Raw genomic sequence first — 24,695 nt, 5'->3', positions numbered from 1 at the left:
GACTATGAAACCAATTGACAAATTTGTTATACTGTTTGGTGCTCTCTTGAATCGCACTAAAGAAATGGCTTAGAATACTGGGCAGCTATGCAATCAATCTATTTCTCATTACACCTGTGTCCTCAGTCTTACATATATTTCATCTCTTCTCTGTCCATACAAAGTATGTGTTTGTTTGAAGCACTTCATTTTTGTGCAACTTAGGAACTATTTAATTTCTCCTTGAAAGCTCTGCCTACGTGCAAGATGTACAAACCCTCGTTGCAGTTGCAAGAAGGCTGGTCTGAAGAATCAGGCCAGTTGCAAGCACAAAGTGGCTTTTTTTGATGTATTAAATCGAAGGTACTTGAAAGGGGTGTTTGGGTGTTCCTTCCAAATACCGAATTGTAGTGGTATGTAGAAATGTTTTTCCATCGTAATTTGGCCAAAAAACAATCATACTTCACCACCATCTCGGTGATTGTGGTAACCAATCATCAAATGATAATGTGTCACGTAAAACCTCTTCCCCTTTAAGAAAGTTTCAAAACAATCATTGTATGTAGAGGCATTGGTCCTATGTACCACTGCCTATTCAAATAAAATAGCAATGAAACAAATTAATCCGTTTTTTAAATGATACAGATTTCCTTTAATAAATAATATTAGCTACTACTTCTCCTGTTCCACAGTTTCAAGCCTGTACTTTCCGGCACAACCTAGCATAATCCTCTCACTCTTTCATGATGTACTGATATTATGTCATTCTGAATTTACTGAAAAGCTGGGGATATAGCTCAGTGGTAGAGCATTTGACTGCAGATCAAGAGGTCCCTGGTTAAAATCCGGGTGTCCCCTCAGACTATTTTAATTCTGTTGTTTGTAGTTGGGACTTTTCATCAATTCCTTTTGGATCATCTTTGACAGAGTCAGTGTTCCCTTGGATTTTGCACTTTAATAGCATTACATAGTTTGCTGCTCAAAATCTGTGAGTATATGGAGTTTTAACACTCGGCTTGGTATTCCCTTTGGGAAATTTCTGAAAGATCATTGATCTATTTTGGAATTTGGCTCTTCCTTTTACAGCACTAAAGAAAGGGAATGGACTATGAAACAAATTGACAAATTTGTTATACTGCTTGGTGCTCTCTTGAATCGCACTAAAGAAATGGCTTAGAATACTGTGCAGCGATGCAGTCAGTCTATTTCTCATTTCACCTATGTCCTCAGTCTTACATATATTCCACCTTTTCCCTGTGCATTAAAAGTATGTGCTTGTTTCAAGCACTTCATTTTTGTGCAACGTAGGAACTATTTAATTTCTCCTTGAAAGCTCTGCCTACGTGCAAGATGTTCAAACCCTTGTTGCAGTTGCAACAAGGCTGGTCTGAAGAATCAGGCCAGTTGCAAGCACAAAGTGGCTTTTTTTATGTATTAAATCGAAGGTACTTGAAAGGGGTGTTTGGGTGTTCCTTCCAAATACCGAATTGTAGTGGTATGTAGAAATGTTTTTCCTCCGTAATTTGGCCAAAAAACAATCATACTTCACCACCATCTCGGTGATTGTGGTAACCAATCATCAAATGATAATGTGTCACGTAAAAACCTCTTCCCCTTTAAGAATGTTTCAAAACAATCATTGTATGTAGAGGCATTGGTCTTATGTACCACTGCTTATTCAAATAAAATATCAATGAAACAAATTAATCCGTCTTTTAAATGATCCAGTTTTACTTTAATAAATAATATTAACTACTACTTCTCCTGTTCCACAGTTTCAAGCCTGTACTTTCCGGCACAACTTAGCATGATCCTCTCACTCTTTCATGATGTACTGATATTATGTCATTCTGATTTTACTGAGAAGCAGGGGATATAGCTCAGTGGTAGAGCATTTGACTGCAGATCAAGAGGTCCCTGGTTCAAATCCGGGTGTTCCCTCAGACTATTTTGATTCTGTTGTTTGTAGTTGGGACTTTTCATCAATTCCTTTTGGATCATCTTTGACAGAGTCAGTGTTCCCTTGGATTTTGCACTTTAATAGCATTACATAGTTTGCTGCTCAAAATCTGTGAGTATATGGAGTTTTAACACTCGGCGTGGTATTCCCTTTGGGAAATTTCTGAAAGATCATTGATCTATTTTGGAATTTGGCTCTTCCTTTTACAGCACTAAAGAAAGGGAATGGACTATGAAACAAATTGACAAATTTGTTATACTGTTTGGTGCTCTCTTGAATCGCACTAAAGAAATGGCTTAGAATACTGTGCAGCGATGCAGTCAGTCTATTTCTCATTTCACCTATGTCCTCAGTCTTACATATATTCCACCTTTTCCCTGTGCATTAAAAGTATGTGCTTGTTTCAAGCACTTCATTTTTGTGCAACGTAGGAACTATTTAATTTCTCCTTGAAAGCTCTGCCTACGTGCAAGATGTTCAAACCCTTGTTGCAGTTGCAACAAGGCTGGTCTGAAGAATCAGGCCAGTTGCAAACACAAAGTGGCTTTTTCTGATGTTTTAAATCGAAGGTCCGTGAAAGGGGTGTTTGGGTGTACCTTCCAAATACCGAATTGCAGTGGTATGTAGAAATGTTTTTCCACCGTAATGTGACCCAAAACAATCATACTTCATCACCATCTGAGTGATTGTGGTAACCAAACATGAAACAATAAGGTATCCCGTAAAAACCTCTTCCCCTTTGAGAATGTTTCAAAACAAACATTTTAAGAGCAGGCATTGGTCCTATGTACCACTGCCTATTCAAATAAAATACCAATCAAACAAATACATATATTTTTTTTAATGATCCATTTTTCCTTTAATAAATAATATTAAGAACTACTTCTACAGTTCCACAGTTTCAAGGTTGTACTTTCCGGCACAACTTAGCATGATCCTCCTACTCTTTAATGATGTACTGATATATTGTCATTCTGATCTTGGTTGACAGCTGGAGATATAGCTCAGTGGTAGAGCATTTGACTGCAGATCAAGAGGTCCCTGGTTCAAATCCGGGTGTCCCCTCATACTATTTTGAATCTGCTGTTTGTAGTTGGGAATTTTCATGAATCCCATTTGGATCATCTTTGACAGAGTCAGTGTTCCCTTGGATGTTACACTTTAATACCATTACAGTGTTGCTGAATAAAACTTGTGGAAAGGGGCGACCAACTTGGTCCCCCCCGAACGTATGGCTGAGTGCCTCGATCCCCCCGGGAAGCCATTTTTGGGCGGGAGGCGCGTCTCGGCTGGTATGCCCGAAGCGGCGTAGCCGGGGCGCGCCTGTTCCCGCCCTAGAGTGGGCTGGCCTAGACACTGACGCAGCCAGCCACGCCCTCGGGGCAGGCAGGGGCGGGTATACGCCCGCCCTGAAGACGGATAAAAAAGGGACGCAAGACCAGAAGACAGCCTCTTGTTCTTGTGCTCTGAAGCTGCACCTCCTCGCTGCACGTGAGCTCGTGACAGAACGAAGAGCCTATTTTGAGCGTTTTAAATCTTTCTTTTTGTCTTCTAGATACTTCGTTTGAAAAATGCCCAAGAAAGGCGCGAAGAGAATGTCGACTGACCAGATGGTTCGGGTTCTCATGAAAGAAATGTCCGAGATAAAGAAGCAGTTGGCGGGGCGAGACGGTGAGGAGGGATCGGGGCGTCCACCGGCCGGAGGGAGGCCTAAGAGGCCGAGAAGGGGGCCGGTCGGGGGAGACGTCCCGGTTCCCTGTTCCCCGCTCGAGCCGCCAGCCCCGGTACCGGCCCCGGTACCACAGGAAGGGAATCCGATTCCGGTCGTAGTCACCCCGACATCCGCTGAGGATATGCCTCCCGAGTTGGCGGCACAGTTAGCAGCGTGGTTGGGGGACAGTAGCGAGGGCGCCACGGCTGCCGAAGCGCAAGCACTAATGAAACAGTTGCGCGAGAAACGTGATACAGCCAAGGTGCCCGCGCCGGATGCGGTGATAGTCAAGCCACGAGGGGCGGAAGTAGCGTCCGGTGCAGGTAAGCGGCCATTGCCGATCGCAAGGGATGAGTCAACACCCTCTCGTAGAGAAAAATTGGGGCAACATGTTCCTTTGGCAATAAAGGAAAAGATTTGGGCGGGGGAATACGTAAACATTTTCTCCCTGCTCGTTGATCATTATGAGGTCGAAACTGTTAAGGGTCAAAAGGATCTGATGCATCCGAGTGTTTGGCGCGCCAAAATGGCCGCCTTTAAAGTGAATGAGAATATTGGCAACTGGGGTAATGCTTGGGGAGTTTTTACGTCAATTTTGGGGGAACGTAGGCCTGAATTGCTCCCTGAATTTCCAGTATATCAGTCACGAATTATGGGGTACTCGACATCGCACCAAGGTAACCAATGGTTCTGTTATGACAACCTTTTCAGGAAAGCGATGGAGCATAACAAAAGTTTAACCTGGGACTGTTACGATTCTTTGACATGGAATAAAATGAAAGAGTCGGGGATGTTGAAAGTGCCGTTGGTGGGGAGTACTGTTGGTGAGTCCTCCCGCCAAAATGGGGGGACGCCCTTTCGGTCGGGTACGGGTACAGACGATTATCCGAGACCCGCCGGCAACACAGGGAAGAGGGGTTTCTGTTTCAATTTCAACAAAAGTAAATGTACTAGGCCCCCGGGATCTTGTAAATTCAAACACGAATGTAGTGGTTGTGGGGCACCCCATCCTGAGTCCTCGTGCAGAGCCAAATCGGGTGAAAATGGGGGTAGAGGAGGCGCCAAACAGGTCTAATATAGTCCGAGGGGCGCCTTTACCAACCCCGATTGATACCCTGGCGATGATTCCCTGGCTCAGCGAATACCCAGATCGTACTTCTGCTGGGGTGCTACGAAACGGTTTTTCATATGGTTTCCGCATCCCGGTGGGGGACTTTCAGGGTGTCGGGACGTGCAAAAACCAGCTTTCCGTCTTGCAGCATACGACTGTAGTACAGGATAAGATCCGGAAAGAGGTTACCCGAGGTCGGGTTGCCGGCCCGTTTAGTGTTCCCCCGGTACAGAATTTTGTTTGTTCTCCTTTAGGGGTGGTCCCCAAGAAGGACCCAGGTGAGTTTCGATTGATTCACAATTTATCAGCTCCTCATGGCCTTTCTGTAAACGACGCAATTGATCCAGAGATATGTTCGGTGCGGTACGCATCATTCGATGAGGCCGTAGCCATTTTGAATCGCCTGGGGCCCGGGGCGCTGATGGCGAAATCAGATATCGAGTCAGCGTTCCGTTTGCTCCCGGTATACCCGGAAGACCAACGTCTTTTGGGATTCATGTTTCAAGGTTCGTATTACATGGATAGGTGTATGCCGATGGGGTGCTCTATATCTTGTGCATATTTCGAGAAATTCAGTAGTTTTCTACAATGGGTTTACACGAAGAAAACGGGTTTTCGAAATGTGATGCATTACCTCGATGACTTTCTGTTCCTTGGGGCCGCTGGGGATGATGAATGTGCCCGGGCCTTGACTGAATTTTGTGTTTTAATGAATCAATTTGGCGTGCCATTGGCACCAGGTAAAACTGTGGGTCCCACGACTTGCCTCGAGTTTCTCGGGATCGAGTTGGACTCTAGTGAGGGTTGTTTTCGTTTACCAGCTGCCAAAGTGTCGAAATTCAGGGCAGCCCTGCAAATGTGTATTACTGCATCTAAAGTTACGCTGCATCAATTGCAGCAATTGGTGGGGAAGTTGAATTTTGCCCTAAGGGTGATCCCAATGGCCCGCCCCTTTTCCCGTTCGATTGCCCAGGCGATGGTCGGCCTAAAGGAGGGTCATCATCGCACAAGACTATCGGCTGAGGTCCGCCAAGATATGCATATTTGGTTAGCATTTTTGGCGGATTTCAATGGTCGAGTCGTCTGGAACAAACCAGCCTTATCCTCTAAAGAGCTTGGTCTATGGACGGATTCAGCGGGAAGCATGGGCTTTGGCGCCATCTTCGGCACAAAATGGTCGGCACAAAGGTGGCCAACATGGTGGCATGAAGAGGGGCTGACGAGTAATATTGCTTTCCTTGAACTGTTTCCCATTTTGGTGGCCCTCAGAACCTGGCCCGATGGATTCAAAAATCACTCTGTCATATTTTGGTCTGACAATATGACCGTTGTAGAATGCATCAATAGTCAGGCAGCACGTTGTAAAATGATTTTAAGGCTGCTTAAAGAAATTGTCTTACTATGTATGCAACTGAACGTGGTATTCAGAGCGAAACATGTCCCAGGGGTGATGAATCAGGCGGCTGATGCACTGTCTCGTTTTCAAATACAGGCTTTCTCGGGTTTCCTTCCCTCGGCGGACCCAGAGCCGGCACCCTTTCCCGAAGCTCTCTGGTCTCTCGGTGCCCCGAACTTCGTTACCTCGTGGGAGAGAGTCTAGCACCAAGAACGAGGAAGGCATACGAAGGGGCGTTTCGGGCCTATTTAGCCTTTTTGGGGACTGAGAGAGGGGGGCTTTGGGGGCACGAGGATTGGGTAGTACATTTTCTGATGTCCTTGCGTAGGGCTGGGAAGTCGGTGGCTACAGCCCAGAGGCATCGTGCTGCCATTTCCTTTGTTGCCAGGGCCCATAATATCCAGGACCCGACAGCGTCTTTCGTGGTACAGAAAGCGCTACGTGGGTGGCAACGCCTTGAGGGTCGCAGAGTAGATGAGAGGCGCCCGATAGGTCTGGATAGGTTGGCCCAGTTGCTGGCCACACTCCACGCCACATGCTCGTCTCAGTTCGAGGCCTGTTTGTTCCGAGCTGCTTTTACGCTTGCATTTCACGGGGCGATGAGGATAAGTGAGCTGGTGGCAAGGAACAAACAGGATGTGGTGGGGGGTTTGTGCCGGGAACACGTTCAGATCAGGGGTGAGACGATGACTGTATCCTTTGTCAAGTCAAAAACCGATCAAGGTGGGGTGGGAGACTGCATAGTCATTCGCAGGATTCCAGGGTCCTCCATGTGTCCGGTGAAGTGTTTAGAAGATTACCTAGCACGAAGGGTGGCATCATGGGGAGGGACATTGTTGAGACACGCGGACGCCACCCCACTGACGAAGTTTCAGTTTCAGCGGGTGCTCGCGATGTCAATTACCGCAGCGGGCTTGGACCCGGGTGAGTTTGGGACCCATTCCTTTCGGATAGGGGCTGCCACTGAAGCTACAGCCAGGGGTCTTAATGTGGAACAAGTAAAACGAGTGGGGCGTTGGTCCTCCAATTGTTATAAGAGGTATGTGCGGTTGCACATGTTGTGAAGCTGTAATAATGTACTCACGCTTCTTGTCTTTTGTTTGGTTTTCAGTTACGCAAGCCTTCGAGGCGGGGCGGACTATGCAGTCGACCCAACACCAGGCCAGCGGTCAGACATCACCGGCTGTGAGAAAGGAGGTGTGGGTCGTGGGCCACTCATACGTGAGGCGTGCCGCAGACGTATTCGAAGCAGGTGACATGATTCACGTAGCTGGGGAATACGGGTACAGAATGTCCTTCTACGGAAGGGGCGGTCTCTGTATTGACCAGTTTCAGGCATTCTTTGAGGGTTTGTTAGGGCGGGCGAGGTCACCGCCGTCTATAGTCATAGTACATTTAGGGGGCAATGATTTGGTCACCACCGGTAGACGACTTCTCCTGGAGGCAATGCTTTCCACTGTAAGTTGGTTGGCGAGGAAAGTTCCGGGGGGCATAATTGCGTGGTCCCATATGATACCACGAAAAGTGTGGCGGGGGGCTGTTTCGATCCCTGCTTTGAACCATTCTGTTAAAAAACTTAATAACAAAGTGAGTAGGTTGTTTCGTTCCAGGACATTGCATTCTATCTCGCACGGTTGTATTAATGATGACAGTATGTATCTAGGGGATGGTGTGCATTTGTCTCGGGTGGGAAATGAGTTAATCATAGGAGACTTCTTAGCATGGTTAAAAACGTTGAAACATGACCTTTAGCTAGGAGTTTTGTGGGGGGCCCGGATAGCCGGTCAACTATCCGGGCCTGTGGCGGTAAGGTCATGATCGGTGAGCACTAATTAGTAGATCCCTATGAGTGGGCGTCACCCAACACGGATGGGAGCGCTCGGGAGAGGTGGCCATTGGCCCCTCAATGGGGAGGCGGTCCCTTCTAAGGATGGGTCGCCGGAAGTAAAGGAAAGGCGGTCAAGGCCCCTTCCTTTGTAGGAGGGGTTACAGCCCCCTCCTGGGGAATTTCCCGGGGCCAGTGACATCTGCGACGGCAGATGCGGTAAGTTGTGTGGGGTTGGGATAAGGTCTACGGTACCTTCTAGATACCTCACACGAGTATTCGAACGACCTTTAACTGGCGTCGAGTCTTTAGGTGCCCCCGTCAAGTCAAGGGAAATTGGTAATAGTTGCACTTGAGGTACGCCTCCGTGCTGTCGCCCAGCCCAAGTGGGAGGGGTAAGTCTGGTTAGGGATCTTGACACCGGTTATGACCTTGCCGTTGGCCCTTAAACGTTAGGTTGTACAATTTCAATATGTCAAGAAATGTTTTGTAGGATGCTAGTTCGGCTAGGAGAACCTCTGTATTAGAGAATCTGTTAAGGTTAGCCAAACATCGCAATATGGTAATGAAATTGTACATAACATGAAACGTTTAATGTTTTAATTTTTGTTTTAATAAATACGGCCGGGATGGTCACTCCATCCCACTTCCAAAAACTCAAGAACTGTTTCCGGTTTCCCTCCTTTGGGGATTGTGTTGAGAGGGGGTGGCGGGTATCTCGGCCATATGGAAAGGGGCGACCAACTTGGTCCCCCCCGAACGTATGGCTGAGTGCCTCGATCCCCCTGGGAAGCCATTTTTGGGCGGGAGGCGCGTCTCGGCTGGTATGCCCGAAGCGGCGTAGCCGGGGCGCGCCTGTTCCCGCCCTAGAGTGGGCTGGCCTAGACACTGACGCAGCCAGCCACGCCCTCGGGGCAGGCAGGGGCGGGTATACGCCCGCCCTGAAGACGGATAAAAAGGGACGCAAGACCAGAAGACAGCCTCTTGTTCTTGTGCTCTGAAGCTGCACCTCCTCGCTGCACGTGAGCTCGGGACAGAACGAAGAGCCAATTTTGACCCACCCACCAGCCCCTGAAGACAGCCAGTTGTTTGTAATAAAGTTGATTAATTTTGCTTGTTTTCTCGTTTCCAGGTTGGAGTATCATGTTGATATTGAATTAATAAAGAATGGTCTGTTTGAGTACGTTTTACCATTAAAGAGATTCAGATTTAGTGTTGAATTTTATGCATGCCCTTTCGGTCATAGTGGCCAATGTATTCTGAGTTTTAGTTAGCACTGTCGTATTTATTTGGTAGGCGGTAAGGTCATGATCGGTGAGCACTAATTAGTAGATCCCTATGAGTGGGCGTCACCCAACACGGATGGGAGCGCTCGGGAGAGGTGGCCATTGGCCCCTCAATGGGGAGGCGGTCCCTTCTAAGGATGGGTCGCCGGAAGTAAAGGAAAGGCGGTCAAGGCCCCTTCCTTTGTAGGAGGGGTTACAGCCCCCTCCTGGGGAATTTCCCGGGGCCAGTGACATCTGCGGCGGCAGATGCGGTAAGTTGTGTGGGGTTGGGATAAGGTCTACGGTACCTTCTAGATACCTCACACGAGTATTCGAACGACCTTTAACTGGCGTCGAGTCTTTAGGTGCCCCCGTCAAGTCAAGGGAAATTGGTAATAGTTGCACTTGAGGTACGCCTCCGTGCTGTCGCCCAGCCCAAGTGGGAGGGGTAAGTCTGGTTAGGGATCTTGACACCGGTTATGACCTTGCCGTTGGCCCTTAAACGTTAGGTTGTACAATTTCAATATGTCAAGAAATGTTTTGTAGGATGCTAGTTCGGCTAGGAGAACCTCTGTATTAGAGAATCTGTTAAGGTTAGCCAAACATCGCAATATGGTAATGAAATTGTACATAACATGAAACGTTTAATGTTTTAATTTTTGTTTTAATAAATACGGCCGGGATGGTCACTCCATCCCACTTCCAAAAACTCAAGAACTGTTTCCGGTTTCCCTCCTTTGGGGATTGTGTTGAGAGGGGGTGGCGGGTATCTCGGCCATATGAGTAACTGCATTTTTTACACTGGGCTTGGTATTCCCTATGGGAAATTTCTGAAATATCATTGATCTATTTTGGAATTCGGCTCTACCTTTCACAGCTCTAAACAAAGGGAATGGACTATGAAACCAATTGACAAATTTGTTATACTGTTTGGTGCTCTCTTGAATCGCACTAAAGAAATGGCTTAGAATACTGGGCAGCTATGCAATCAATCTATTTCTCATTACACCTGTGTCCTCAGTCTTACATATATTCCATCTCTTCTCTGTCCATACAAAGTATGTGTATGTTTGAAGCACTTCATTTTTGTGCAACTTAGGAACTATTTAATTTCTCCTTGAAAGCTCTGCCTACGTGCAAGATGTACAAACCCTCGTTGCAGTTGCAAGAAGGCTGGTCTGAAGAATCAGGCCAGTTGCAAGCACAAAGTGGCTTTTTTTGATGTATTAAATCGAAGGTACTTGAAAGCGGTGTTTGGGTGTTCCTTCCAAATACCGAATTGTAGTGGTATGTAGAAATGTTTTTCCATCATAATTTGGCCAAAAAAAAATCATACTTTACCACCATCTCGGTGATTGTGGTAACCAATCATCAAATGATAATGTGTCACGTAAAAACCTCTTCCCCTTTAAGAATGTTTCAAAACAATCATTGTATGTAGAGGCATTGGTCTTATGTACCACTGCCTATTCAAATAAAATAGCAATGAAACAAATTAATCCGTTTTTTAAATGATACAGATTTCCTTTAATAAATAATATTAACTACTACTTCTCCTGTTCCACAGTTTCAAGCCTGTACTTTCCGGCACAACTTAGCATGATCCTCTCACTCTTTCATGATGTACTGATATTATGTCATTCTGATTTTACTGAAAAGCTGGGGATGTAGCTCAGTGGTAGAGCATTTGACTGCAGATCAAGAGGTCCCTGGTTCAAATCCGTGTGTCCCCTCAGACTATTTTGATTCTGTTGTTTGTAGTTGGGACTTTTCATCAATTCCTTTTGGATCATCTTTGACAGAGTCAGTGTTCTCTTGGATATTGCACTTTAATAGCATTACATAGTTTGCTGCTCAAAATCTGTGAGTAAATGGAGTTTTAACACTCGGCTTGGTATTCCCTTTGGGAAATTTCTGAAAGATCATTGATCTATTTTGGAATTTGGCTCTTCCTTTTACAGCACTAAAGAAAAGGAATGGACTATGAAACAAATTGACAAATTTGTTATACTGTTTGGTGCTCTCTTGAATCACACTAAAGAAATGGCTTAGAATACTGTGCAGCGATGCAGTCAGTCTATTTCTCATTTCACCTGTGTCCTCAGTCTTACATATATTCCAGCTTTTCCCTGTGCATTAAAAGTATGTGCTTGTTTGAAGCACTTCATTTTTGTGCAACGTAGGAACTATTTAATTTCTCCTTGAAAGCTCTGCCTACGTGCAAGATGTTCAAACCCTCGTTGCAGTTGCAAGAAGGCTGGTCTGAAGAATCAGGCCAGTTGCAAGCACAAAGTGGCTTTTTTTGATGTATTAAATCGAAGGTACTTGAAAGGGGTGTTTGGGTGTTCCTTCCAAATACCGAATTGTAGTGGTATGTAGAAATGTTTTTCCTCCGTAATTTGGCCAAAAAACAATCATACTTCACCACCATCTCGGTGATTGTGGTAACCAATCATCAAATGATAATGTGTCACGTAAAAACCTCTTCCCCTTTAAGAATGTTTCAAAACAATCATTGTATGTAGAGGCATTGGTCTTATGTACCACTGCCTATTCAAATAAAATAGCAATGAAACAAATTAATCTGTTTTTTTAAATGATCCAGTTTTACTTTAATAAATAATATTAAGGACTACTTCTCCTGTTCCACAGTTTCAAGCCTGTACTATCCGGCAGAACTTAGCATGATCCTCTCACTCTTTCATGATGTACTGATATTATGTCATTCTGATTTTACTGAAAAGGTGGGGATATAGCTCAGTGGTAGAGCATTTGACTGCAGATCAAGAGGTCCCTGGTTCAATTCCGGGTGTCCCCTCAGACTATTTTGATTCTATTGTTTGTAGTTGGGACTTTTCATCAATTCCTTTTGGATCATCTTTGACAGAGTCAGTGTTCCCTTGGATATTGCACTTTAATATCATTACAGAGTTTGCTGCTCAAAACCTGTGAGTAAATGCAGTTTTAACACTCGGCTTGGTGTTCCATTTGGGAACATTCTGAAAGAATATTGAACTATTTTGGAATTTGGCTCTTCCTTTTACAGCACTAAAGAAAGGGAATGGACTATGAAATAAATTGACATTTTTGTTATACTGTTTGGTGCTTTCTTGAATCGCACTAAAGAAATGGCTTAGAATACTGTGCAGCGATGCAGTCAGTCTATTTCTCATTTCACCTGTGTCCTCAGTCTTACATATATTCCACCTTTTCCCTGTGCATCCAAAGTATGTGCTTGTTTGAAGCACTTCATTTTTGTGCAACGTAGGAACTATTTAATTTCTCCTTAAATGGTCTGCCTATGTGCAAGATGTACGAACCATTGTTGCAGTTGCAAGAAGGCTGGCCTGAAGAATCAGGCCATTTGCAAGCACAAAGTGGCTTTTTCTGATGTTTTAAATCGAAGGTCCGTGAAAGGGGTGTTTGGGTGTACCTTCCAAATACCGAATTGCAGTGGTATGTAGAAATGTTTTTCCACCGTAATGTGACCCAAAACAATCATACTTCATCACCATCTGAGTGATTGTGGTAACCAAACATGAAACAATAAGGTATCCCGTAAAAACCTCTTCCCCTTTGAGAATGTTTCAAAACAAACATTTTAAGTGCAGGCATTGGTCCTATGTACCACTGCCTATTCAAATTAAATACCAATCAAACAAATACATATTTTTTTTAATGATCCATTTTTCCTTTAATAAATAATATTAAGAACTACTTCTACAGTTCCACAGTTTCAAGGTTGTACTTTCCGGCACAACTTAGCATGATCCTCTCACTCTTTCATGATGTACTGATATATTGTCATTCTGATCTTGGCTGACAGCTGGGGATATAGCTCAGTGGTAGAGCATTTGACTGCAGATCAAGAGGTCCCTGGTTCAAATCCGGGTGTCCCCTCATACTATTTTGAATCTGCTGTTTGTAGTTGGGAATTTTCATGAATCCCATTTGGATCATCTTTGACATAGTCAGTGTTCCCTTGGATGTTACACTTTAATAACATTACAGTGTTGCTGATTAAAACTTGTGAGTAACTGCATTTTTTACACTGGGCTTGGTATTCCCTCTGGGAAATTTCTGAAACATCATTGATCTATTTTGGAATTCGGCTCTACCTTTCACAGCTCTAAACAAAGGTAATGGACTATGAAACCAATTGACAAATTTGTTATACTGTTTGGTGCTCTCTTGAATCGCACTAAAGAAATGGCTTAGAATACTGGGCAGCTATGCAATCAATCTATTTCTCATTACACCTGTGTCCTCAGTCTTACATATATTCCATCTCTTCTCTGTCCATACAAAGTATGTGTTTGTTTGAAGCACTTCATTTGTGTGCAACTTAGGAACTATTTAATTTCTCCTTGAAAGCTCTGCCTACGTGCAAGATGTACAAACCCTCGTTGCAGTTGCAAGAAGGCTGGTCTGAAGAATCAGGCCAGTTGCAAGCACAAAGTGGCTTTTTTTGATGTATTAAATCGAAGGTACTTGAAAGGGGTGTTTGGGTGTTCCTTCCAAATACCGAATTGTAGTGGTATGTAGAAATGTTTTTCCATCGTAATTTGGCCAAAAAACAATCATACTTCACCACCATCTCGGTGATTGTGGTAACCAATCATCAAATGATAATGTGTCACGTAAAACCTCTTCCCCTTTAAGAATGTTTCAAAACAATCATTGTATGTAGAGGCATTGGTCCTATGTACCACTGCCTATTCAAATAAAATAGCAATGAAACAAATTAATCAGTTTTTTAAATGATACAGATTTCCTTTAATAAATAATATTAGCTACTACTTCTCCTGTTCCACAGTTTCAAGCCTGTACTTTCCGGAACAGCCTAGCATGATCCTCTCACTCTTTCATGATGTACTGATATTATGTCATTCTGATTTTACTGAAAAGCTGGGGATATAGCTCAGTGGTAGAGCATTTGACTGCAGATCAAGAGGTCCCTGGTTCAAATCCGGATGTCTCCTCAGACTATTTTGATTCTGTTGTTTGTAGTTGGGACTTTTCATCAATTCCTTGTGGATCATCTTTGACAGAGTCAGTGTTCCCTTGGATTTTGCACTTTAATAGCATTACATAGTTTGCTGCTCAAAATCTGTGAGTATATGGAGTTTTAACACTCGGCTTGGTATTCCCTTTGGGAAATTTCTGAAACATCATTGATCTATTTTGAAATTTGGCTCTTCCTTTTACAGCACTAAAGAAAGGGAATGGACTATGAAACAAATTGACAAATTTGTTATACTGTTTGGTGCTCTCTTGAATCGCACTAAAGAAATGGCTTAGAATACTGTGCAGCGATGCAGTCAGTCTATTTCTCATTTCACCTATGTCCTCAGTCTTACATATATTCCACCTTTTCCCTGTGCATTAAAAGTATGTGCTTGTTTCAAGCACTTCATTTTTGTGCAACGTAGGAACTATTTAATTTCTCCTTGAAAGCTCTGCCTACGTGCAAGATGTTCAAACCCTTGTTGCAGTTGCAACAAGGCTGGTCTGAAGAATCAGGCCAGTTGCAAGCACAAAGTGGCTTTTTTTTATGTATTAAATCGAAGGTACTTGAAAGGGGTGTTTGGGTGTTCCTTCCAAATACCGAATTGTAGTGGTATGTAGAAATGTTTTTCCTCCGTAATTTGGCCAAAAAACAATCATACTTCACCACCATCTCGGTGATTGTGGTAACCAATCATCAAATGATAATGTGTCACGTAAAAACCTCTTCCCCTTTAAGAATGTTTCAAAACAATCATTGTATGTAGAGGCATTGGTCTTATGTACCACTGCTTATTCAAATAAAATATCAATGAAACAAATTAATCCGTCTTTTAAATGATCCAGTTTTACTTTAATAAATAATATTAACTACTACTTCTCCTGTTCCACAGTTTCAAGCCTGTACTTTCCGGCACAACTTAGCATGATCCTCTCACTCTTTCATGATGTACTGATATTATGTCATTCTGATTTTACTGAAAAGGTGGGGATATAGCTCAGTGGTAGAGCATTTGACTGCAGATCAAGAGGTCCCTGGTTCAATTCCGGGTGTCCCCTCAGACTATTTTGATTCTATTGTTTGTAGTTGGGACTTTTCATCAATTCCTTTTGGATCATCTTTGACAGAGTCAGTGTTCCCTTGGATATTGCACTTTAATATCATTACAGAGTTTGCTGCTCAAAACCTGTGAGTAAATGCAGTTTTAACACTCGGCTTGGTGTTCCATTTGGGAACATTCTGAAAGAATATTGAACTATTTTGGAATTTGGCTCTTCCTTTTACAGCACTAAAGAAAGGGAATGGACTATAAAATAAATTGACATTTTTGTTATACTGTTTGGTGCTTTCTTGAATCGCACTAAAGAAATGGCTTAGAATACTGTGCAGCGATGCAGTCAGTCTATTTCTCATTTCACCTGTGTCCTCAGTCTTACATATATTCCACCTTTTCCCTGTGCATCCAAAGTATGTGCTTGTTTGAAGCACTTCATTTTTGTGCAACGTAGGAACTATTTAATTTCTCCTTAAATGGTCTGCCTATGTGCAAGATGTACGAACCATTGTTGCAGTTGCAAGAAGGCTGGCCTGAAGAATCAGGCCATTTGCAAGCACAAAGTGGCTTTTTCTGATGTTTTAAATCGAAGGTCCGTGAAAGGGGTGTTTGGGTGTACCTTCCAAATACCGAATTGCAGTGGTATGTAGAAATGTTTTTCCACCGTAATGTGACCCAAAACAATCATACTTCATCACCATCTGAGTGATTGTGGTAACCAAACATGAAACAATAAGGTATCCCGTAAAAACCTCTTCCCCTTTGAGAATGTTTCAAAACAAACATTTTAAGTGCAGGCATTGGTCCTATGTACCACTGCCTATTCAAATTAAATACCAATCAAACAAATACATATTTTTTTTAATGATCCATTTTTCCTTTAATAAATAATATTAAGAACTACTTCTACAGTTCCACAGTTTCAAGGTTGTACTTTCCGGCACAACTTAGCATGATCCTCTCACTCTTTCATGATGTACTGATATATTGTCATTCTGATCTTGGCTGACAGCTGGGGATATAGCTCAGTGGTAGAGCATTTGACTGCAGATCAAGAGGTCCCTGGTTCAAATCCGGGTGTCCCCTCATACTATTTTGAATCTGCTGTTTGTAGTTGGGAATTTTCATGAATCCCATTTGGATCATCTTTGACATAGTCAGTGTTCCCTTGGATGTTACACTTTAATAACATTACAGTGTTGCTGATTAAAACTTGTGAGTAACTGCATTTTTTACACTGGGCTTGGTATTCCCTCTGGGAAATTTCTGAAACATCATTGATCTATTTTGGAATTCGGCTCTACCTTTCACAGCTCTAAACAAAGGTAATGGACTATGAAACCAATTGACAAATTTGTTATACTGTTTGGTGCTCTCTTGAATCGCACTAAAGAAATGGCTTAGAATACTGGGCAGCTATGCAATCAATCTATTTCTCATTACACCTGTGTCCTCAGTCTTACATATATTCCATCTCTTCTCTGTCCATACAAAGTATGTGTTTGTTTGAAGCACTTCATTTGTGTGCAACTTAGGAACTATTTAATTTCTCCTTGAAAGCTCTGCCTACGTGCAAGATGTACAAACCCTCGTTGCAGTTGCAAGAAGGCTGGTCTGAAGAATCAGGCCAGTTGCAAGCACAAAGTGGCTTTTTTTGATGTATTAAATCGAAGGTACTTGAAAGGGGTGTTTGGGTGTTCCTTCCAAATACCGAATTGTAGTGGTATGTAGAAATGTTTTTCCATCGTAATTTGGCCAAAAAACAATCATACTTCACCACCATCTCGGTGATTGTGGTAACCAATCATCAAATGATAATGTGTCACGTAAAACCTCTTCCCCTTTAAGAATGTTTCAAAACAATCATTGTATGTAGAGGCATTGGTCCTATGTACCACTGCCTATTCAAATAAAATAGCAATGAAACAAATTAATCAGTTTTTTAAATGATACAGATTTCCTTTAATAAATAATATTAGCTACTACTTCTCCTGTTCCACAGTTTCAAGCCTGTACTTTCCGGAACAGCCTAGCATGATCCTCTCACTCTTTCATGATGTACTGATATTATGTCATTCTGATTTTACTGAAAAGCTGGGGATATAGCTCAGTGGTAGAGCATTTGACTGCAGATCAAGAGGTCCCTGGTTCAAATCCGGATGTCTCCTCAGACTATTTTGATTCTGTTGTTTGTAGTTGGGACTTTTCATCAATTCCTTGTGGATCATCTTTGACAGAGTCAGTGTTCCCTTGGATTTTGCACTTTAATAGCATTACATAGTTTGCTGCTCAAAATCTGTGAGTATATGGAGTTTTAACACTCGGCTTGGTATTCCCTTTGGGAAATTTCTGAAACATCATTGATCTATTTTGAAATTTGGCTCTTCCTTTTACAGCACTAAAGAAAGGGAATGGACTATGAAACAAATTGACAAATTTGTTATACTGTTTGGTGCTCTCTTGAATCGCACTAAAGAAATGGCTTAGAATACTGTGCAGCGATGCAGTCAGTCTATTTCTCATTTCACCTATGTCCTCAGTCTTACATATATTCCACCTTTTCCCTGTGCATTAAAAGTATGTGCTTGTTTCAAGCACTTCATTTTTGTGCAACGTAGGAACTATTTAATTTCTCCTTGAAAGCTCTGCCTACGTGCAAGATGTTCAAACCCTTGTTGCAGTTGCAACAAGGCTGGTCTGAAGAATCAGGCCAGTTGCAAGCACAAAGTGGCTTTTTTTTATGTATTAAATCGAAGGTACTTGAAAGGGGTGTTTGGGTGTTCCTTCCAAATACCGAATTGTAGTGGTATGTAGAAATGTTTTTCCTCCGTAATTTGGCCAAAAAACAATCATACTTCACCACCATCTCGGTGATTGTGGTAACCAATCATCAAATGATAATGTGTCACGTAAAAACCTCTTCCCCTTTAAGAATGTTTCAAAACAATCATTGTATGTAGAGGCATTGGTCTTATGTACCACTGCTTATTCAAATAAAATATCAATGAAACAAATTAATCCGTCTTTTAAATGATCCAGTTTTACTTTAATAAATAATATTAACTACTACTTCTCCTGTTCCACAGTTTCAAGCCTGTACTTTCCGGCACAACTTAGCATGATCCTCTCACTCTTTCATGATGTACTGATATTATGTCATTCTGATTTTACTGAAAAGGTGGGGATATAGCTCAGTGGTAGAGCATTTGACTGCAGATCAAGAGGTCCCTGGTTCAATTCCGGGTGTCCCCTCAGACTATTTTGATTCTATTGTTTGTAGTTGGGACTTTTCATCAATTCCTTTTGGATCATCTTTGACAGAGTCAGTGTTCCCTTGGATATTGCACTTTAATATCATTACAGAGTTTGCTGCTCAAAACCTGTGAGTAAATGCAGTTTTAACACTCGGCTTGGTGTTCCATTTGGGAACATTCTGAAAGAATATTGAACTATTTTGGAATTTGGCTCTTCCTTTTACAGCACTAAAGAAAGGGAATGGACTATAAAATAAATTGACATTTTTGTTATACTGTTTGGTGCTTTCTTGAATCGCACTAAAGAAATGGCTTAGAATACTGTGCAGCGATGCAGTCAGTCTATTTCTCATTTCACCTGTGTCCTCAGTCTTACATATATTCCACCTTTTCCCTGTGCATCCAAAGTATGTGCTTGTTTGAAGCACTTCATTTTTGTGCAACGTAGGAACTATTTAATTTCTCCTTAAATGGTCTGCCTATGTGCAAGATGTACGAACCATTGTTGCAGTTGCAAGAAGGCTGGCCTGAAGAATCAGGCCATTTGCAAGCACAAAGTGGCTTTTTCTGATGTTTTAAATCGAAGGTCCGTGAAAGGGGTGTTTGGGTGTACCTTCCAAATACCGAATTGCAGTGGTATGTAGAAATGTTTTTCCACCGTAATGTGACCCAAAACAATCATACTTCATCACCATCTGAGTGATTGTGGTAACCAAACATGAAACAATAAGGTATCCCGTAAAAACCTCTTCCCCTTTGAGAATGTTTCAAAACAAACATTTTAAGTGCAGGCATTGGTCCTATGTACCACTGCCTATTCAAATTAAATACCAATCAAACAAATACATATTTTTTTTAATGATCCATTTTTCCTTTAATAAATAATATTAAGAACTACTTCTACAGTTCCACAGTTTCAAGGTTGTACTTTCCGGCACAACTTAGCATGATCCTCTCACTCTTTCATGATGTACTGATATATTGTCATTCTGATCTTGGCTGACAGCTGGGGATATAGCTCAGTGGTAGAGCATTTGACTGCAGATCAAGAGGTCCCTGGTTCAAATCCGGGTGTCCCCTCATACTATTTTGAATCTGCTGTTTGTAGTTGGGAATTTTCATGAATCCCATTTGGATCATCTTTGACATAGTCAGTGTTCCCTTGGATGTTACACTTTAATAACATTACAGTGTTGCTGATTAAAACTTGTGAGTAACTGCATTTTTTACACTGGGCTTGGTATTCCCTCTGGGAAATTTCTGAAACATCATTGATCTATTTTGGAATTCGGCTCTACCTTTCACAGCTCTAAACAAAGGGAATGGACTATGAAACCAATTGACAAATTTGTTATACTGTTTGGTGCTCTCTTGAATCGCACTAAAGAAATGGCTTAGAATACTGGGCAGCCATGCAATCAATCTATTTCTCATTACACCTGTGTCCTCAGTCTTACATATATTCCATCTCTTCTCTGTCCATACAAAGTATGTGTTTGTTTGAAGCACTTCATTTGTGTGCAACTTAGGAACTATTTAATTTCTCCTTGAAAGCTCTGCCTACGTGCAAGATGTACAAACCCTCGTTGCAGTTGCAAGAAGGCTGGTCTGAAGAATCAGGCCAGTTGCAAGCACAAAGTGGCTTTTTTTGATGTATTAAATCGAAGGTACTTGAAAGGGGTGTTTGGGTGTTCCTTCCAAATACCGAATTGTAGTGGTATGTAGAAATGTTTTTCCATCGTAATTTGGCCAAAAAACAATCATACTTCACCACCATCTCGGTGATTGTGGTAACCAATCATCAAATGATAATGTGTCACGTAAAACCTCTTCCCCTTTAAGAATGTTTCAAAACAATCATTGTATGTAGAGGCATTGGTCCTATGTACCACTGCCTATTCAAATAAAATAGCAATGAAACAAATTAATCAGTTTTTTAAATGATACAGATTTCCTTTAATAAATAATATTAGCTACTACTTCTCCTGTTCCACAGTTTCAAGCCTGTACTTTCCGGAACAGCCTAGCATGATCCTCTCACTCTTTCATGATGTACTGATATTATGTCATTCTGATTTTACTGAAAAGCTGGGGATATAGCTCAGTGGTAGAGCATTTGACTGCAGATCAAGAGGTCCCTGGTTCAAATCCGGATGTCCCCTCAGACTATTTTGATTCTGTTGTTTGTAGTTGGGACTTTTCATCAATTCCTTTTGGATCATCTTTGACAGAGTCAGTGTTCCCTTGGATTTTGCACTTTAATAGCATTACATAGTTTGCTGCTCAAAATCTGTGAGTATATGGAGTTTTAACACTCGGCTTGGTATTCCCTTTGGGAAATTTCTGAAACATCATTGATCTATTTTGGAATTTGGCTCTTCCTTTTACAGCACTAAAGAAAGGGAATGGACTATGAAACAAATTGACAAATTTGTTATACTGTTTGGTGCTCTCTTGAATCGCACTAAAGAAATGGCTTAGAATACTGTGCAGCGATGCAGTCAGTCTATTTCTCATTTCACCTATGTCCTCAGTCTTACATATATTCCACCTTTTCCCTGTGCATTAAAAGTGTGTGCTTGTTTCAAGCACTTCATTTTTGTGCAACGTAGGAACTATTTAATTTCTCCTTGAAAGCTCTGCCTACGTGCTAGATGTTCAAACCCTTGTTGCAGTTGCAACAAGGCTGGTCTGAAGAATCAGGCCAGTTGCAAGCACAAAGTGGCTTTTTTTTATGTATTAAATCGAAGGTACTTGAAAGGGGTGTTTGGGTGTTCCTTCCAAATACCGAATTGTAGTGGTATGTAGAAATGTTTTTCCTCCGTAATTTGGCCAAAAAACAATCATACTTCACCACCATCTCGGTGATTGTGGTAACCAATCATCAAATGATAATGTGTCACGTAAAAACCTCTTCCCCTTTAAGAATGTTTCAAAACAATCATTGTATGTGGAGGCATTGGTCTTATGTACCACTGCTTATTCAAATAAAATATCAATGAAACTAATTAATCCGTCTTTTAAATGATCCAGTTTTACTTTAATAAATAATATTAACTACTACTTCTCCTGTTCCACAGTTTCAAGCCTGTACTTCCCGGCACAACTTAGCATGATCCTCTCACTCTTTCATGATGTACTGATATTATGTCATTCTGATTTTACTGAAAAGCAGGGGATATAGCTCAGTGGTAGATCATTTGACTGCAGATCAAGAGGTCCCTAGTTCAAATCCGGGTGTCCCCTCAGACTATTTTGATTCTGTTGTTTGTAGTTGGGACTTTTCATCAATTCCTTTTGGATCATCTTTGACAGAGTCAGTGTTCCCTTGGATATTGCACTTTAATATCATTACAGAGTTTGCTGCTCAAAACCTGTGAGTAAATGCAGTTTTAACACTCGGCTTGGTGTTCCATTTGGGAACTTTCTGAAAGATCATTGATCTATTTTGGAATTTGGCTCTTCCTTTTACAGCACTAAAAAAAGGGAATGGACTATGAAATAAATTGACAAATTTGTTATACTGTTTGGTGCTTTCTTGAATCGCACTAAAGAAATGGCTTAGAATACTGTGCAGCGATGCAGTCAGTCTATTTCTCATTTCACCTGTGTCCTCAGTCTTACATATATTCCACCTTTTCCCTGTGCATCCAAAGTATGTGCTTGTTTGAAGCACTTCATTTTTGTGCAACGTAGGAACTATTTAATTTCTCCTTAAATGCTCTGCCTACGTGCAAGATGTACGAACCATTGTTGCAGTTGCACGAAGGCTGGCCTGAAGAATAAGGCCATTTGCAAACACAAAGTGGCTTTTTCTGATGTTTTAAATCGAAGGTCCGTGAAAGGGGTGTTTGGGTGTACCTTCCAAATACCGAATTGCAGTGGTATGTAGAAATGTTTTTCCACCGTAATGTGACCCAAAACAATCATACTTCATCACCATCTGAGTGATTGTGGTAACCAAACATGAAACAATAAGGTATCCCGTAAAAACCTCTTCCCCTTTGAGAATGTTTCAAAACAAACATTTTAAGTGCAGGCATTGGTCCTATGTACCACTGCCTATTCAAATAAAATACCAATCAAACAAATACATATATTTTTTTTAATGATCCATTTTTCCTTTAATAAATAATATTAAGAACTACTTCTACAGTTCCACAGTTTCAAGGTTGTACTTTCCGGCACAACTTAGCATGATCCTCCTACTCTTTCATGATGTACTGATATATTGTCATTCTGATCTTGGTTGACAGCTGGAGATATAGCTCAGTGGTAGAGCATTTGACTGCAGATCAAGAGGTCCCTCGTTCAAATCCGGGTGTCCCCTCATACTATTTTGAATCTGCTGTTTGTAGTTGGGAATTTTCATGAATCCCATTTGGATCATCTTTGACAGAGTCAGTGTTCCCTTGGATGTTACACTTTAATACCATTACAGTGTTGCTGAATAAAACTTGTGAGTAACTGCATTTTTTACACTGGGCTTGGTATTCCCTATGGGAAATTTCTGAAATATCATTTATCTATTTTGGAATTCGGCTCTACCTTTCACAGCTCTAAACAAAGAGAATGGACTATGAAACCAATTGACAAATTTGTTATACTGTTTGGTGCTCTCTTGAATCGCACTAAAGAAATGGCTTAGAATACTGGGCAGCTATGCAATCAATCTATTTCTCATTACACCTGTGTCCTCAGTCTTACATATATTCCATCTCTTCTCTGTCCATACAAAGTATGTGTTTGTTTGAAGCACTTCATTTTTGTGCAACTTAGGAACTATTTAATTTCTCCTTGAAAGCTCTGCCTACGTGCAATATGTACAAACCCTCGTTGCAGTTGCAAGAAGGCTGGTCTGAAGAATCAGGCCAGTTGCAAGCACAAAGTGGCTTTTTTTGATGTATTAAATCGAAGGTACTTGAAAGGGGTGTTTGGGTGTTCCTTCCAAATACCGAATTGTAGTGGTATGTAGAAATGTTTTTCCTCCGTAATTTGGCCAAAAAACAATCATACTTCACCACCATCTCGGTGATTGTGGTAACCAATCATCAAATGATAATGTGTCACGTAAAAACCTCTTCCCCTTTAAGAATGTTTCAAAACAATCATTGTATGTAGAGGCATTGGTCTTATGTACCACTGCCTATTCAAATAAAATAGCAATGAAACAAATTAATCTGTTTTTTTAAATGATCCAGTTTTACTTTAATAAATAATATTAAGGACTACTTCTCCTGTTCCACAGTTTCAAGCCTGTACTTTCCGGCACAACTTAGCATGATCCTCTCACTCTTTCATGATGTACTGATATTATGTCATTCTGATTTTACTGAAAAGCTGGGGATATAGCTCAGTGGTAGAGCATTTGACTGCAGATCAAGAGGTCCCTGGTTCAAATCCGGGTGTCCCCTCATACTATTTTGAATCTGCTGTTTGTAGTTGGGAATTTTCATGAATCCCATTTGGATAATCTTTGACATAGTCAGTGTTCCCTTGGATGTAACACTTTAATAACATTACAGTGTTGCTGATTAAAACTTGTGAGTAACTGCATTTTTTACACTGGGCTTGGTATTCCCTATGGGAAATTTCTGAAACATCATTGATCTATTTTGGAAATCGGCTCTACCTTTCACAGCTCTAAACAAAGGGAATGGACTATGAAACCAATTGACAAATTTGTTATACTGTTTGGTGCTCTCTTGAATCGCACTAAAGAAATGGCTTAGAATACTGGGCAGCTATGCAATCAATCTATTTCTCATTACACCTGTGTCCTCAGTCTTACATATATTCCCTCTCTTCTCTGTCCATACAAAGTATGTGTTTGTTTGAAGCACTTCATTTTTGTGCAACTTAGGAACTATTTAATTTCTCCTTGAAAGCTCTGCCTACGTGCAAGATGTACAAACCCTCGTTGCAGTTGCAAGAAGGCTGGTCTGAAGAATCAGGCCAGTTGCAAGCACAAAGTGGCTTTTTTTGATGTATTAAATCGAAGGTACTTGAAAGGGGTGTTTGGGTGTTCCTTCCAAATACCGAATTGTAGTGGTATGTAGAAATGTTTTTCCATCGTAATTTGGCCAAAAAACAATCATACTTCACCACCATCTCGGTGATTGTGGTAACCAA

The 24,695-nt window shown here is 41.7% G+C and overlaps 16 non-coding genes across 16 annotated transcripts; all 16 read left to right on the top strand.

Annotated features, from left to right (window-relative positions):
* Nucleotides 1-765: 765 nt before the first annotated feature.
* On the top strand, nucleotides 766-837 carry TRNAC-GCA (transfer RNA cysteine (anticodon GCA)). Its single transcript has one exon. It is a non-coding gene; the product is annotated as a tRNA-Cys (tRNA).
* A 1,011-nt stretch (nucleotides 838-1,848) lies between these two features.
* On the top strand, nucleotides 1,849-1,920 carry TRNAC-GCA (transfer RNA cysteine (anticodon GCA)). Its single transcript has one exon. It is a non-coding gene; the product is annotated as a tRNA-Cys (tRNA).
* A 1,012-nt stretch (nucleotides 1,921-2,932) lies between these two features.
* On the top strand, nucleotides 2,933-3,004 carry TRNAC-GCA (transfer RNA cysteine (anticodon GCA)). The gene has a single exon. It is a non-coding gene; the product is annotated as a tRNA-Cys (tRNA).
* Nucleotides 3,005-10,908: 7,904 nt separating this feature from the next.
* Nucleotides 10,909-10,980, top strand: TRNAC-GCA (transfer RNA cysteine (anticodon GCA)). The gene has a single exon. It is a non-coding gene; the product is annotated as a tRNA-Cys (tRNA).
* Nucleotides 10,981-11,993: 1,013 nt separating this feature from the next.
* Nucleotides 11,994-12,065, top strand: TRNAC-GCA (transfer RNA cysteine (anticodon GCA)). Its single transcript has one exon. It is a non-coding gene; the product is annotated as a tRNA-Cys (tRNA).
* Nucleotides 12,066-13,075: 1,010 nt separating this feature from the next.
* TRNAC-GCA (transfer RNA cysteine (anticodon GCA)) lies at nucleotides 13,076-13,147 on the top strand. The gene has a single exon. It is a non-coding gene; the product is annotated as a tRNA-Cys (tRNA).
* Nucleotides 13,148-14,157: 1,010 nt separating this feature from the next.
* TRNAC-GCA (transfer RNA cysteine (anticodon GCA)) lies at nucleotides 14,158-14,229 on the top strand. Its single transcript has one exon. It is a non-coding gene; the product is annotated as a tRNA-Cys (tRNA).
* Nucleotides 14,230-15,241: 1,012 nt separating this feature from the next.
* Nucleotides 15,242-15,313, top strand: TRNAC-GCA (transfer RNA cysteine (anticodon GCA)). Its single transcript has one exon. It is a non-coding gene; the product is annotated as a tRNA-Cys (tRNA).
* Nucleotides 15,314-16,323: 1,010 nt separating this feature from the next.
* TRNAC-GCA (transfer RNA cysteine (anticodon GCA)) lies at nucleotides 16,324-16,395 on the top strand. The gene has a single exon. It is a non-coding gene; the product is annotated as a tRNA-Cys (tRNA).
* Nucleotides 16,396-17,405: 1,010 nt separating this feature from the next.
* Nucleotides 17,406-17,477, top strand: TRNAC-GCA (transfer RNA cysteine (anticodon GCA)). The gene has a single exon. It is a non-coding gene; the product is annotated as a tRNA-Cys (tRNA).
* A 1,012-nt stretch (nucleotides 17,478-18,489) lies between these two features.
* TRNAC-GCA (transfer RNA cysteine (anticodon GCA)) lies at nucleotides 18,490-18,561 on the top strand. The gene has a single exon. It is a non-coding gene; the product is annotated as a tRNA-Cys (tRNA).
* A 1,010-nt stretch (nucleotides 18,562-19,571) lies between these two features.
* Nucleotides 19,572-19,643, top strand: TRNAC-GCA (transfer RNA cysteine (anticodon GCA)). Its single transcript has one exon. It is a non-coding gene; the product is annotated as a tRNA-Cys (tRNA).
* Nucleotides 19,644-20,653: 1,010 nt separating this feature from the next.
* On the top strand, nucleotides 20,654-20,725 carry TRNAC-GCA (transfer RNA cysteine (anticodon GCA)). Its single transcript has one exon. It is a non-coding gene; the product is annotated as a tRNA-Cys (tRNA).
* Nucleotides 20,726-21,737: 1,012 nt separating this feature from the next.
* TRNAC-GCA (transfer RNA cysteine (anticodon GCA)) lies at nucleotides 21,738-21,809 on the top strand. The gene has a single exon. It is a non-coding gene; the product is annotated as a tRNA-Cys (tRNA).
* A 1,012-nt stretch (nucleotides 21,810-22,821) lies between these two features.
* TRNAC-GCA (transfer RNA cysteine (anticodon GCA)) lies at nucleotides 22,822-22,893 on the top strand. The gene has a single exon. It is a non-coding gene; the product is annotated as a tRNA-Cys (tRNA).
* Nucleotides 22,894-23,905: 1,012 nt separating this feature from the next.
* On the top strand, nucleotides 23,906-23,977 carry TRNAC-GCA (transfer RNA cysteine (anticodon GCA)). The gene has a single exon. It is a non-coding gene; the product is annotated as a tRNA-Cys (tRNA).
* Nucleotides 23,978-24,695: the final 718 nt, after the last annotated feature.

The sequence above is a fragment of the Lissotriton vulgaris genome, chromosome 1_1 (assembly GCF_964263255.1).
Source record: "Lissotriton vulgaris chromosome 1_1, aLisVul1.2, whole genome shotgun sequence".
NCBI lineage: Eukaryota > Metazoa > Chordata > Amphibia > Caudata > Salamandridae > Lissotriton > Lissotriton vulgaris.
Note: the sequence above shows the minus strand (reverse complement) of the source record. Positions and strands in the feature narration are given on the sequence as shown.